The following is a 15,957-nucleotide window of genomic DNA, read 5'->3' on the forward strand; positions in this document are numbered from 1 at the left end:
CCTCCTCCTCCTCCTCCTCCTCCTTCTTCTCCTCCTCCTCCTCCTCCTCCTCCTCCTCCTTCTTCTTCTTCTTCTCCTCCTCCTCCTCTTCCTCCTCCTCCTCCTCCTCTTCCTCCTTCTCTTCCTCCTTCTCTTCCTCTTCCTCCCCCCTTTTTGTTTCAGTACTAGTGATCGAACCCAGAGGCATTCTACCTCTGAACTACATCCCCAGCCCTGTTTTTTATTCTTTATTTTGAAACAGGGTCTCACTCACTAAGTTGTGGAGGGCCTCACTAAGTAGCTGAGGCTGGCTGTGAACCTGCAATCCTCCCGTCTCAGCCTCCAAGGACTGGGATTACAAGTGTGCGCCACCACGCCTCACTTATTTTATTTTTTTAAATGTGATACTGGGGGTGGAACCTAGGGCCATTCTACCTCTGAACCACATCCCCAGCCCTATTTTATTTTTTTGTTTGGGAACAGAGTCACACTAAGTTCTTGAGGACCTTGCTAAGTTGCTGAGGCTGGCCTTGAACCTGCGACCCACCTGTCTCAGCCTCCCAAGTGCTGGGATCACAGGTGTGCCCACTTCGCCAGGCCCGGTGATGCCGTCTTTGGTGCAAGCTTGGCCCTGACCTTCCTCTGCCGGCAGGCCCCGGGCCTCCCTTCTCACACGCCCGCTGTGTTCTGGTCTCGGGCCTCCAGACCACAGCTATCACTGTCCCGCCCCCCAGCTGCAGGAACTCCTCCAGGGTGTGACCTGGGGCAGAGCAGTGCCCCATCCCGGCCCCGACCAGACCCCAGGCTTCTGCAGCTGCGCACCTCACTCTACGTGGGGCCCCACCTGCTCCCACCCTCCACTGCAAGGCCCAGTCCTCCTGGCTCTCACGCCCCACTCTGGGGCGGCCCCCCACTCTGGTAACCTCCATTCCCTACCTGCGTTTCTACCTCCTCCCCAAGCGAGAAGGCCCTGTTGGTTTCCCCGGGAGGACTAAACACAGCCCGCATCAGTACCGCACCCCCGGCCGCCCGTGGCTCACTCTCTCGCCCTGTGACCACCCATCGGAGGTGGCCTGGTGCTGACCCACAGTCACCGAGCCTTTGGTGGCCGGTCAGCGGTTTGGCCAGGAAAACTGGCTTGTCCCATGGGCGCGGGGGCGTCTCGGACTACCAAGCCCGAGACACGCACAGCACCCAAAGGAACAGCTGCGCTCCTAGACGCCTTGCCAGGGCTCGCCTGCACCCTCCTCTCACCTCCTGCCCCTCCTCAGCGTCTCAACTCTGCTCTCAGACATCAGCACGCAGCCCCGCTCGCGGGACACCCCAGGATCAGCGCCTCCAGTGCTCTGGACCCTCCCGGTTTCTTGTCAAGTCAGCATTCCCGGCTAATCTAGCTGCGTGCGTATATCTGCTTTATTCGGTAGCAGAAATCAAGAAGGTAAAGCCGGGCGTGGTGGCGCACGCCTGTAATCCCAGCATTTGTGGGGCTGAGACAGGAGGATGGTGGTTCGCGGACAGCCTCAGCTACTTAGTGAGGCCCTCTGCAACTCAGTGAGACCCTGTTTGAAAATAAAAGATAGGCTGGGTGTGTAGCTTGGAGGTATAGTACCACCAAAAAAACCCACAAAAAAAAAAACAAAAAAAATACAACTCAAACAAACAAACAAACCCCAAAAATCAGGCCTCTGTGGACGAGATTGTCCAGCTCATCCTTCCTTCCCCCTGCGTTCTGCCAGGCCACACACCTGGGCACACACCTGTGCAGGTGGCTCGTCAGTTGCCGGGTGAGCTCCCCGGCCTGGAGAGTCTGCCATTTTAGGGTGTTTTGAGATAGAGGTTAGGCGTGCGCTCAGTGCTGGCAGCGTGGCCAGTGCGGTGGCGCCTGTAATCGTGCTACTCCAGAGGCTGAGACGCGAGGACTGCAGCTTCACGGCCGGCCTCAGCAACTTAGCAAGATCCTGTTTCAAATTTAAAAAATTGAAAAAGCACTGGGGTACAGCTCAGAGGCAGAACATCCCTGGGACCAACCCTCAGTGCCCCTGAACTTGTAAAAAGAATAGGAACAAAAATGACTTCTAACATAATGTGTTCTAATCTTGTGGGCTACAGATCTCCCTTCCCTACTAAATTTTTCTCCAGAGTATAACATTACTGTGTGTGTGCGTGTGTGTGTGTGCGCGTGTGTGTGTGCGTGTGTGTGTGTGTGCGTGTGTGTGTGCGCGCGCGTGTGTTAATTACTGGGAATTCAACACAGAGGGATTCTACCACTGAACCACACCCCCATCCCTGTTAATTAATTAATTAATTTGTTGTGGTACTGGGGATGGACCCCAGAGGTGTTCTACCTCTGAGTGACATCCCAGCCCTATTTTTTATTCTTTATTTTGAAACAGGCTCTCATGGAGTTGCAAAGAGCCTCACTAAGTAGCTGAGGCTGGCCATGAACCGCGATCCTCCCGAATGCTGGGATTACAAGCGTGAGCCACCATGCCCGGGAGCACTCGCGCTGGGCCAGGACGATGAGAAGCTTCCCTTCCACACGTGGTCACCACACGCCCCCCACCCTCTCTTTGCATATGAAGCCAGCTACATCTGCCGGGCCGGGCGGGCATCCACCTGCTGCCTGCTGTACCCTCAGTGCCCCGGCTGCGAGCCACGTGGCCACGTCACCAGCAGCTGAAGAGCGTGTGTGTGTATGTGTGTGTGTGCACGCACGTGTGTTCGCGTGCGTGGCAGGGTGCTCTCTGGCCCATGAGAGGTCATTTTGTACCGTGCCCGGCCTCCCCCCACCAGGCGCACAGAGCCCCCTCCCCGGGGCGTTTGGAGGAGAGCCTCACCTCCCGCGGTGGGGCGGCCGCGCGGATGCCGACACCGGACCAGGGACCTGGCTGCACCTGCCCTGCCTCAGCCCAGCCCCCATGACCTCCGCTCGTAACTGGAGCGGGATGAGCCGGCTCCTTGCTTGGCTTCCTGCTGCCCAGAGTTGAAGCCGTCTTAAGAAGGCAGAGTGTGTTGGTGAGATCAAATGTCTCCCTGCAGCAGTCTCCAAGATGACACCCCGGGCGCCAGCTCCTAGTGTCCACACCCATGAACACGATCGGCTGACTGATGTGGGGGTGCCTGAGGCTAGCTTACAAAGCCCTCGCAGCCCCTTCCCTGGGTGGACTCCTCACCCTGCTCAAAGCCACGCCATGCGGTCAGGATGCTCTAGGGCTCTGGGAAGGCCCAGGTGGTTGGAGAATGAGGCCTCCACCAGCAGTCAGCAGTAACTTGCTGGCCATGCAGCCATCATGGAAGAGGACCTTCAGATGAGACCGCAGCCCAGCCGCCCCTGGCTGAGGCCAAGCTGCAGGGCCCCTCAGCCCCCGTCTCGCCTTCGGATGAGACTGCAGACCCTGAGCCCACACGGCCCGCTCAAATGCCTGACCATGGGGATTCTGAGACTTAATGCAGGCTGGACATCCCTTGTCCAAGATGCCTGGGGATGGAATGTTCAGATTTTATTTTTTTAAATTTTTAATAAATGTGCACATACCTAATGAGGTATCTTAAGGAGGCGATCCAGGTATAAACATGAAATTTACTTGTAGTTCATATGTACCTTCATGCATAGCCTGAAGGCGATTCCTTACAATATTTTTAATAATTCTGTGCACGAAACAAAGTTTCCTGGTGTGGAAAGCTCTACTTGTGATGACATACAGTGCTCGAAAAGTTCCAGATTTGGAAGCATTTTAGATTTCAGGTTTTTAATTGGAGTGCTCCACCTATCGACAATTATGATCATTGTTGTTGCAGGGCTGGGGATGGACCCAGGGTTCTACACGTCCTAGGCAGCTCGTTATCCCCAACTGTACCCCCAGCCGATTATTCTTGTTTAACCCACTGAAGTAGAGGGTAATCTGCGATGAAGCAACAGATCCCGATACTTGTACAGCCAGCGCGCCGCAAATACAGGATGAAACGTTGTCAAGCAAAACCCAAAAAGCTGGGGAGGGAAGGAAAGGAAGAGGAAGGGCTCGGGCGCAGGCCGCAGCCCGGCCCAGCACTTCCGGATTAGGAGTCCAAACACTTCCAGACTGTGGGACCCGGGGTCAAAGACCAGTCCCAAGGCAATGAGCGTACTCAGGGCGTGGTGGGCACGCTAGTGATCCCAGCACTCGGGAGGCCGAGACAGGAGGATCGAGGTTCGTGGACAGCCTCAGCTACTTAGGGAGGCTCTTTGCAACTCAGTAAAGACCCCATTTCAAACATAGAAAGACTAAAAAATAGGGCTTGGAGGTGGAATGCCCCTGGCAATAAAAAGAAAGAGAGAGAGATAAGTGTACTGACCCTGACCCCGCTGTCACTCACCAGCCTCCGCGGTCAGACCTCCGCCTCTCCTCACTACATTTCACTAATATTAGTGCGCTCAGCCCACTCTCATTCCACCCTAGGCCAGACACAAGATACACTTCCTCTTCCCTCCTCCCTTCTGTGCCGGATCGGAGCCCAGAGCATTCTACTTTCAAGCTGCACTCCCATTCCAATTTTGTTTTTTTTTAATTTTTTTAATTTTTAATTTTTAATTTTTTGGTACTCGGGATGGAACCCAGGGGCATTCTACCTCCGAGCTACACCCCCAGATCTATTTTGTATTCTTTATTTTGAAACAGGGTCTCACAGAGTTGCAGAGGGCCTCGCTACATAGCTGAGGCTGTTGTGAACCGTGATCTCAGCCTCCCAAATGCTGGGATTACAAGGTACGCCACCACGCCCGGCTGTTTTTGAATTTTGAAACAGGGTCTCGCCCCGTGCTGAGGCTGGCCGCGAACCTGTGAACCTCTGGTCTCCCTCCCAAGTCCTGAGATACAAGCCTGGCAGGTGTGTCTTCATGGTAGTTTGCTCTACAAACTCAACGTGGACACCAAAGTTGCAGATTCTGAGCCACTGCTCTTAATGAATATATGAAGCTAAATTCTTGTTTTTTGTGGAGTATAGCTTTTCAAAGTAGTTTCTGATAATCCTCTGGGTTTCTACACTGTCAGTAGTAATGTCTCCCTTTTCATCTCTTATCTTCATAATTTGGGTTGATTCTCTTTTTTTTAGTTAGATTGGCTAGTGGTTCATCTATCTTGTTAATTTTTTCAAGAAACCAGCTTTTGGTTTTGTTGATTTTCTGTATTGTTTTGTTTTATTCTCTATTTCATTAATTTCTGCTCTAATTTTAATAATTTCCCATCTTCTGCTGGCTTTGGGGTTCAATTGTTCCTGCTTTTCAAGGGCTTTGAGGTGTGTCGTTAGGTTATTTATTTGATAAATTCTTGTTTTTTAATCAACCAATCAATATGGAACCTTGTTTTATATTTGTTTCTACTTAAGAAAAATATTTTAAGCAGAGTACAGTGGCACATGCCAGCAATCCCAGTACTAAGGAGGCTGAGACAGGAGGATCACAAGCTTGAGGCCAGCCTGGGCAGCTTAGTGAGACTGTTACAAAATTAAAAAAGAAAAGTAAAAGGGCTTGGGAGTGTAACTCAGTGTTAGAAAGTCCCTGGTTGCAAAATAAAGTATGTGGGAGAACATGTGTGGTGCTGCACGCCTGTAACCCCAGTACTTAGAAGGCTGAGACAAGGAGGGCCGCAAGTTCGAGGACAGCCTCGGCAAGTAGTAAGACTCTCATCAACCTAGTGAAGACCCTGTTTCAAAATAAAAATAAAATAGGGCTGGGGGTGCAGTTCAGAGGTAGAATGCCTCTAGGTTCAATCCCCAGTACCCCCCCAAAAAAAAAGTATGTGGGAGAAGGTAAATGGGCTATGTGCAAAAATTATTTCATCCATATTGTTGATGAATTAAAGTCACAGGCAGCTCACCGGTAGTACACTGCAGCGCACGGCCGCACGCACTTACTGAGCACACACTGCAGCGCACACCCGCACGCGGCTTACCGAGAGCACACACATTTGTTCTTTAAAGTACACTGCAGTCTCTGTGCGCTCAGACACCCAAAGCAGCACATTTGCACTGTATTTGGGAACTGGGCCGTTTTATTTATTTACGTATTTATTTATTTATTTATTTATTTATTATTTATGTAGGTGCTGGAGATTGAACTTAGGGGCATTCTACCTCTGAGCTGCACCCCCTAGTCCTATTTTATTTTATTTTTATTTTTGAGACACTGGGGATGGAACCCAGGGGCATCTACCTTCAAACTACACCCCCAGCCCTATTTTTTTCGTTCTTTATTTTGAAACAGGGTCTTACTGAGTTGGAAAGGGCCTCACTAAGTAGTTGAGGCTGTCCTCGAACCATGATCACCCTGTCTCAGCCTACCAAATGCTGGGATTACAAGTGTGGGCCACCATGCCCAGCCTTGTTTTATTTTATTTTATTTTATTTTATTTTATTTTATTTTATTTTATTTTATTTTATTTTTGTAGTACTGGAGGGTGGAACCCAGGGACTTTTCCACATCCAGGCTATACTCCCAGACCTATTTTATACTTTATTTGGAAACAGGGTCTCACTAAATTGCTGAGAGCCTCACTAGGTAGCTGAGGCTGCCTTCGAACCTGTGCGACCCTCCTGTCTCAGCCTCCCAAGTGCTGGGATTACAAGCATGCGCCACCACGCCCGGCTCCTTTTTTTTTTTTTTTTTTTGCAGGTTTGGGGGTGGAACCCAGGGGCATTCAACCTCCAAGCTACACCTCCTGCCCTATTTATTATTCTTTATTTTGAAACCAGTCTCATTGAGTTGCAGAGGGCCTCACTAAGTAGCTGAAGCTGTCCGCGAACCACAGTCCTCTGGTCTCAGCCTCTCCGATGCTGGGATTACAAGCGTGTGCCACCACGCCCGGCTCCTGTTTTATTTTTCGAAGCAAAGTCTCTCTAAGTTTCCACTTGGCTGCTGGCGTTGAACCAGAAGAGACAGCTTGTCTTTTCCCCCCACAACCCCCCTTGATTTTCCGGCTCAGTCTGTCCTCACTATCAAAGGCCTCCCTCTGTGACTGGAAGCTTCTGCTTTTCTGGACAGCACTGAGGCATGGCTCCTGCAGCTGCGCCCCCGCCCCCAGCTTCCTGCAGAGACCACTCAGCGCGCACTGGAGGAGGCCAGAGCCCCGTCATAGGCTGGGTGGCGGATGTAAGAACTTTTGCCAACCCCTACCAATGTGGATCAAAGGACACAAAACGGATGCCATCCTGCCTGTAACCATTTTATGTCTAAGAATTTCAAATGCAACCTGGCGTTCACAAGGCTCTACTTATACAGGCGCTCGCCATTCTTCTGCTGAGAAATGCTCTGGCTTAAAAAAAGAAACTAGCCAGACTTAGTGGCATACCCCTGTAATTCCAGGGCTCGGGAGGCTGAGGTAGGAGAATTGCCGGTTCCAGGCCAGCCTCAGCAACTTAACAGAGCCCTGTTTCAAAATAAAAAATAAAACAGGGCTGGGGGTGTGGCTCAGAGGTAGACTGCCCCTGGGTTCAATTTCCAGTATGTTATATATAATATATATTAGTTAAAATTAATTATGGTACTGGCATATAAGAAGATATTGAGATATTGCTTAACTACTAAAAGCCACGTTTTCAAAGATTATTGGAAGATGTAGGCAAATGCTTCCCGACATTGTTGAACCACAGAAAAGTCATTAATAATATGCAAGGAAAAAATCCATTCCGCTTAGGGGAAGCCAATCAGGAAGGTGCAGACCCAGGCGGATCTCGCTCCAGGCCCCAAGTTGCCCCGTGCAAAGCAGCCCTGTTCAAACGGGAATTTCCTTTGCAGCTCGAAGCTGAGAAAATTAAGTAGCAAGTCTTGGGTGAAAAAAAACAAAATCAACAAACCTCTGTGGGCTAGATTAATTTTCCTAAGAAAGAGGAATTAGCCCAGCTGAGGGGAAACATCAGCCTTTTTTTTTTTTTTTTTTTTTTTTGTGGCCCTGGGGATTGAACCCAGGGGCATTCTATCTCTGAGCTACACCTCCTGCCCAGTCTAATTTTTTATTTAGAAACAGGGTCTCACTATGTTGCTAAGGGCCTTGCTACATTGCTAAGGCTGGCCTCAAACCTGTGATCCTCTGGTGGTCTCAGCCTCCCAAGTACTGGGATAACAGGCATGTACCACCACGCACGGCTGGAGAATCAGCCTTGCCGGGCTGGCCGGGGATGGCTGGATAGTTATAAATGACCAGAGATTCTGCGATCACGCCACACGGCACTAAGGTCTGCAGACCTCAGCCTCACTCTTCTGAAGGGGGTTGTGGACACCCACGGCCTGTGTAGCAGGATCGTTCTGCACAAGAAAACGCGGACACAGCTCTGGGGCCTTGGCATGGGAGAATGGAACCCAGGGTGCAGGCAGCTCGAGCCAGCCCCAAGTCCAAGTCCGAGTCCACCCCTGGTGGCTTCGTAGCAGTTCTGCACTTGCCCTGCAGGGACCACCCGCAGGGCCCGCCAGCCTCGCTGTGGCCTGCCTGAGCGCCACGCTGCAGACACCTGCTCTTCCAGAAGGGGCCCTATTGCTTGCTCGTGTGCGGAGAGCCTCCCTTCCCCTGCCGTTGCAGGCAAGCACAGGGCCTTCTTAGAACACGGAGAGCCACATTTCAGAGACTACAAGGAAAGCTAGTCTAGCAACCTGGGTTTTCATCACTGGCACTTAGAAATAGAGGGGCTGGCTAGGTATGGTAGCGCACACCTGGAATCCCCGTGGCGGGAGGCGCAGACCGGAGGACCTCAGCAATTTAGTGAGGCCTTTAGCAATTTAGTGAGAACCTCTTTCCAAATAAAAAAAAAAAAAGTGGGGTGGGGGTGTAGCTCACAGGTAGAATGCCCCTGGGACCTATTCCTTGTACCAGAAGAAAAAGTAAATTAAATAACTGCGGGTTTTAGTGGGGCACACACCCGTAATCCCAAGCACTGGAACACTGAAAAGGAGGTAGGTTTGCTGATTCAAGGCCAGTGTGCAGCAACTTAAGGAGACCCTGTTTTGAAATAAGATAAAACAGGGCTAGGGGTGGAGCCCTGGGTTTAACCCCAGTAATGAAGAAAAAAGGAGTTGGCCTTTGTGAGTAGTTAACTGAAGACAGGCTAAGGCCGCCGTCGAGAGGCCCCTCGAGCTCCCTGGAGCACCTTCAGCTGGGCTCCAGCGCCCAGCAGAGCTTTGGTTTGATCCCAGGCTGGTCCAGGGCTCCTGTGTCCCCAGAGCCAGCCGGCCACTTACTGTCGCCTGGGAGAAAGGCCGACGAGTGCCAAAATATTAGACAAAAAATTCCTGTTGGAATGCCTGCTAGGTCTCACTGGTCTGGTCTTGTCTGAGCTCGCCCGAACAGGGCCAAGAGAGTACAGGCGCCCCAGGATCCTGAGAGCCCCCAGCCCTTCCTTCCTGGGGGAGCTGGGGCAGCTGGAGTCCCAGGGCGAGGCCTCGGGGTGACGGTCAGCAGGCAGACATCCGTCCCAACGCGTGCCTGGCTCAAGTTTCTAGCTATTTTTACTTTTCCATTGCTCATTAGCCCAACCTGTACGGATGCCCTGCAGCTGCTGGAGAAAGCAATCCACTGGATTTAAACAGAAAGGACACCCTGGCCCCACCTTAAGAGAGCTCCAGCGTTCTCTGACAATCAGCGTATGAAGACGATCATTTGTTTTCTAGCCAATTAAAGAATATCCGCGGGAGAGTCACGACTGTCAAAGATCCCAGCAGCTCGGGCTGACCTCCTTAGATGTCAGAACTGTACCTACCACAAACCCAACAAAAATACACCCAGTGCTGAAAAGAAAGGGGCAGCGGCTACCCACGGGGAAGGCGTTGCTTTAGTCCCAGGAGGACCTCAGGCAAGAACCAGGAGGGAAGGCCGCTCACGCCAGGGCTCCGGGCAGGCTGGGCTGAGTTGGGGTGCTCTCAGCAAAGGGTGGACACAGTCACCACTCAGAAAACGTAAACTCCCTCCGCACACGCTCGCCGGGGCGCACAGACCCTGAGGTCGCTGTTCCTGAATGCACTTGATGTCCAAAAATCAACCTACCTCCTCTCCTGGTTCACACCCAGGTCTGAATCACAGGCTCCTGATGGTGGCACAGCGCACGGGAAGTCGACATACACCAAAGAGGGGGGCGGATTTAAAAAGAAAAAAGAACAGGCCGAAACGGAGAAAAAGCAGAGGAGCAGCCTGGCGAGCCAGCCGGAGCGCGTCCGCTGCAGAGAAGTCTGCCATGGGGGAAGTGGCCTTCCCTCCGTCCTCGTATGCAAAGCAAGCGAGAAGTAGAAGTGTGTGGCTGCAGGTCGGCCCGCTGGAAATCTCACATTCGGAATGAAGTTCTGTTCAAAGGGCAGGAGCCCACCAAAATCCCAAGCCAGGGAGGGAGCCGGGACACGGTTGCGCCTCTCTGCGCTCGGTCAGCCAGGAAATGCACTTCCCCAGGCACTCCGCTTAAAATGAACCTTGTCTCAGGGACCATCAAAGCTTTCTTCCTCTATTTTTTTGTTCATCTTGGCTAAAGTTTTAATAATTTTGTTGCTGATTTTAAAGAGCCCATGTAGGTTTTATTGAATTTTCTTTACTGTTTTTCTGTTTCCAGTTCTAATCATTTATGCTTTAATTTGTTATTTCCTTCTTGTTGGTTTGGGTATAATCTACTTTTTTTTTTCCTGTAGCTTCTTAACATGAATCAGAGGTGACTGACTTTTTATATTATGTTGCTAAGCTTTGATACACTCCTTTGTGCCCCCCAAAGGTTCACATGCTAAAGCTTGGGTGCCCATTGTATCAAACTGAAGTGGCCTTTAAGAGGTGGGGCCTACGGTGAGGTAATTCGCTCATGGGGCTGCCACCCTTGCAAAAGGTTCGTCCAGTCTTAAAGAAGTGAGTGGGATCTCAAGGAACTGGATTAGTGGCTTTGAGAGGGGACTGCTCTAAAGTGTGGGCACTCCACGTCTGTTCTCTTCCAAAGAGAACAGGTGAGGCCATCCGTCCCGTGTGACGAGGCGTGAGGCCCTCACTAGATGTGGCCACCTGTGTTTGAAGTGGTGAGGCAAGGTAAACTTTTTTCTCCATAATAGCCTCAGGCATTTTATTATAGTAACGGAAAATGGGCCAAGACACGTGCACTCACTGCTGCAAACTCTCCTAAACACTGCTCTGGTTGCACCCCCAAGTTGCACCAGGCTGTGTTTTCATTTTGATACAGTTCAAAATATTTTGAGATTTCTTTTGAGACTACTACTTTGACCCGTGGCTATAGAGAAGTATGTTGTTTAATTTCTGAATATCTGGGGGAGTTTTCTACCACCTTTCCGTAGTTGGTATCTAGCTTAATTTTGCTATGTTCTGAGAACATAACCAAGACTCTTCTTCACTGAGATTTGCTAACATGCTTTCTAAGAACATGCCTGACCTTGTTTATGTTCTAAGTGATCGTGAGGAGAATGCGTGTCCCGCTGCTGGACTGAGCATTCTGTAGATGTCAAGTCGATTCGCAGTGCTGGCCAGACCGTTCTATTCTCAGATTTTCTGTATGATTGACATATCAGCTATGGCTGACAGAGGGGAACGGAATCTCTGATCTCAACAGTAAACTGGTATTTTTCCTTACAGCTCATTGGCGTTTGTCTTGTGGATTCCGGTGCTCTGTTGGTATATGTATATACACTGGGGTTTGTTGTGTCTTTTGGCCACTTGATTCCTTTATCTTGAGACAGCCATTCCTTGCAGTCCTGATTCCTACAGATCATGAGTAATTCAGTCCTTAAGTGATGTTGGAAGACGAGGCGTTCACTTGGGAATTCCACGCTGCAGCAAGCTGCTTCTCCCTGGAGAGCAACCTCGGTTACAGAGACAGTTCCAGGTGCGGTTCATAACATAACTCATCCCCTCCCTGGCTAAGGCCATGCGGGCTCCTTCTCAGCTCTTCATCCTGAGATCCTTGTGAAAATCCATATTATTTGCATTTGTCTTAACGGTGGCTTCATTGCCTATATTTTGATGTTTTGCGATTAGGGGCCTTGTTGATATTGGAGATACTTATGACTCATCCCAGGGCTGGGAAATTACAAAAACCAGGAGAACTTCTCAGGGACAAAGCAATGAATCAAAGCCCACCTTCAGCTACCGCATCTCGGCTTTCTGAACCTCGAGGCTAGTTACGGGGATGGGGTGGGGGCTCAACCTAGATCCCGCTGGGATTATTCAAACCAATCCCGTGCCCGCCTTGCCGGGGGGGCCCTGCAGAAATGACAACGCAGGCTCCTGGAGCCCCGGGCTGGTCCTGCTCAGTGGGCTGTTCCTTGTGCCCAGGGACCCAGGTAAGCGCCCTTCATGACAGTCACTGCTGTGTCTGCAGGTCCTTCAACCCGCAGCGTATTCTGGCTACTTCCAAGTCAGCTCCGTGGAGGAGAAGCCCAGAAAGTGGGGGCCATCCTGGTACCTTGACCCGTAAGAGTTTCTCCCGCTCTCACACGAACTCATGGTAAGCCTCTAGCAAGTCACCCAGCATCACGGCGTAAGTGTTTGGTGGGCGCAGTCCTGTTACCCCAGTATTTGGGAGGCTGAGGCAAGGGTATCACAGGTTGGAGGTAAGCCGCAGCACCCGAGACCTTCAGCAGCTCAGCAAGGCTTTCTTTCAAAATAAAAAATAAAAAGGACTAGGAGTGTAGCTCAGAGGTAGAATGCCCCTGGGTTCCATCCCCAGTACTTAAAAAAAAAAAAAAAAAAAAAAAGGTTTCTATCTGTGTCTGGCTCCTACAGCTCTGTGCAGGAAAGTTGGCTGCGGCATCTCTGATGTGCCAGGTGTCAAGTCGCCCCAAGACCAAGGGGCCAAGGAGACTCAGGTTCGCAGCTGCCCAGCAGCTCTGATCAGAAGAATGGAACAGGCAACTTCCAGCAGCGCGTCTCGTTTCCCTAACCCTCCTGAACCGAGGGCCTGAAGCGTGGCTGTCCTGAGACAGATGGCCCGGACACGCCGCCCAGCTGCGTGAGTCCAGGGCGCTGAGGGCCCGCGGGATTCCCCTGCGCTAGATGGGCCCTGCCTCTGCAGTGTCTGAGCGCAGGCACACATGATTGTACCGTGACTTATAATGATTATCTGGCCCATAGACACTTGCTGGGTGAAAGAAGGCATGACTCCATGAAGAAAATGTGGTCGTAGTTTTATCGGACGGAACGGCTCATCTCATATCTAAGGAAGCCCGTAGACGCTCGGGCTGGCTCCTGGCCCGTCCATCTTTCTAACCCCAAATCTCTAGCAGAGCCCAAGCACTGGGAGGAACGCAGTGCTGAGAACCTGATTAGCAAGCTTGATCAGCAAGCTCTCAAAGCCAAGCTCTGGCTGAGACCGCGCCCTGCTGCAGGGCGTCAGCTGGAGCTCCTCTCTAAGTGCTGGTGACAGGCCCGGCCCTCAAAGGCAGACGCTCAGAAGCTCTAGGGGTTCCTAAGGGTTGAACCCAGGGGCTCTCTACCGCTGAGCTACACCCCCAGCCCTATTTTCTATTCTTTCTTTCTTTCTTTCTTTCTTTCTTTCTTTCTTTCTTTCTTCTTCTTTTTCTTCTTATTTATTATTATTATTATTATTATTATTATTTATTATTATTATCATTATTATTATTATTGGTGGTGGTACTGGGGTTCCTGGAAGCCCTTCTACCTCCGGGTTACACTCCCAGACCTATTTTTACATTTTTTAAATTTGGAAACAGGGTCTCCTAAGCCAGCGCGCGCGGCTGGCTTCGAACCTGCGCGATCCTCCTGTCTCCGCCTCCCAAGTGCAGGGATTACAAGCGTGCCCATCACGCCCGGCATCTATTCTTTATGTTTGGAACAGGGCCTCACTGAGTTGCAAAGGGCCTCACTGAGTACTGAGGCTGGCCACGAACCACGATCCTCCTGTCTCAGTCTCCCGAGTGCTGGGATTACAAGTGTGCGCACCGTGCCCGGCCCTTTTAGACACATCACATTTGTTCATTCATTGGTCCTGGGATTGAACCCAGAGGCATTCTATTTCTAAGCTATACCCCCCAGTCCAATTTTATTTTTTAATTTGGAAACAGTCTCACTAGGTTGCTGAGAGCTTTGCTAAGTTGCTGGGTTGGCTTTGAACCTGTGATCCTCCCAAGTACTGGGGTAACAAACATATGCCACCCCACCTGGCTTTATCTTATTAAAAAAATATGTATATATATATTTGCATTGATACTGGGAATTGAAGCCAGGGGCATTCTACCTCCGAGGTTTACCCCCAAACCTTTTTATTTTGAAACGGGGTCTCACTAAGTTGCGGAGGCCGGCCTTGAACACGCCATGGCCCTGTTTCAGCCTCCCCAGTCCTGGGATCGCAGGTGTGCGGCACCACGCTCTGCCGGCCTAAGTTCCTTGGCCTGGTGCTTCAGCAGAGCCCTGCGCTGGCCGTGGGCTGTGGGCTGTTAGTTGGGGACCGCGTGGCTGGCTTCCTGAAGCCGGGCTGAATCATGAAAGGAAGTCCTATCATCCACAGCCCACAAGGCGATGCCTCTTGTGGTGTGTTATCTCCACTTCAGCAGGAATTCCAGAGACAGGCAAACTGCAGTCTCTCTCCCGAGGAGGGCAGAGGAGGCCTGGCGGGGACTGGGCAGCCTGAGGATGTCCCCAGCCCCCAGACTTCCTGTCCTGCTCCCTCTGCCCAGGCCGGGGCCTCAGGCCCTTCCTGACGCCCTCAGAGTCCCTAAAACCAGTAAAAGGGACACAGGCCCAGAAACAAACAGTCCATTTTCTTGAATTTGATAATACAGAAGTAGGCGGTGTGATGGCACACTCCTGTAATCCCAGTCCTGGGGATTCTGAAAGAGGAGGATTGGTTGCAGGTTCAAGATTTTCTGTTTCAAAAAGTTAAATATAAGATTTTTTTAAAAAAGGCTGAGGGTGAGCCGGGTGTGGTGGCGCACTCTTGTAATCCCTGCGCTTGGGAGGCTGAGACAGGAGGATCGCACAGGTTCAAAGCCAGCCTCAGCTACTTAGTGAGGCCCTCAGCAACTTAGTGAGACCCTGTTTCCAACGAAAATATAAAATACATCTGGGAGTCTAGCCTGGAGATAGAAGGCCCCTCGGTTTCATCTGCAGTACGACACGCGTGCACGTGCACACACACACACACACACACACACACACACAAGAAAGAAATTTTAAGAGTGCCTAGGGTATGCAAATAAGGTGCCAGGTTGTGAATAAGAATTGTACAAAAACACTTACAGCCTGGTCTCCAACTGAATGTTTTATTTATTTTTAAAAAATGTAAGAGAAGCCAGGTGTGGTGGCGCACGCTTGTAATCCCCGCGCTTGGGAGGCGGAGACAGGAGGATCCCACAGCTTCAAAGCCAGCCTCAGCTACTTAGTGAGGCTCTCAGCAACTTAGTGAGACCCTGTTTCCTAATAAAATATAAAAAAATAGGTCTGGGAGTGTAGCCTAGAGGTAGAAAACCCCTGGGTTCCACCCCCAGTACCACACACACACACACACACTCACACACGTAAGCGAGAGCCGGGCATGGTGGGGCACGCTTGTAATCCTAGTACTTGGGAGGCAGCTTTACTGCCAGCCCCAGCTACTTGTGAGGCCCTCTGCAACTTGGTGACACCCTATTTCAAAATAAAAGATAAAAAAATAGGGCTGGGGGTGTAGCTCAGAGGTAGAATGCCCTGGGCTCAATCCCTAGCACCACACACACATAAAAAGAAATCTTTACACTTGGAAAATTAAAAGTGACTTTTTTGGGGGGTGTGCTAGGGATTAGACCCAGAACCCAGAAGCATCGTACCTCAGAGCTCTACCCCCAGCCTTCTTTACTTTTGAAACACAGTCTCTCTAAGCTGCTCGGCTGGCCTTGCCCCTGCCCCAGCCTCCCACGAGTACTAAAACTGCCATCCTAAGGCAATCCTGGCAACAAGAGCGGCCAGCTGAACACATCCGCACCTCGTACAGACGGCAGAGCTTTCCAAGAGCCTGCTGACCAGGCGGCCCTCACGGCGCGATGCG

This window comes from Muscardinus avellanarius (genome assembly GCF_963383645.1).
Source record: "Muscardinus avellanarius genome assembly, chromosome: 13".
Taxonomy (NCBI): Eukaryota; Metazoa; Chordata; class Mammalia; order Rodentia; family Gliridae; genus Muscardinus; species Muscardinus avellanarius.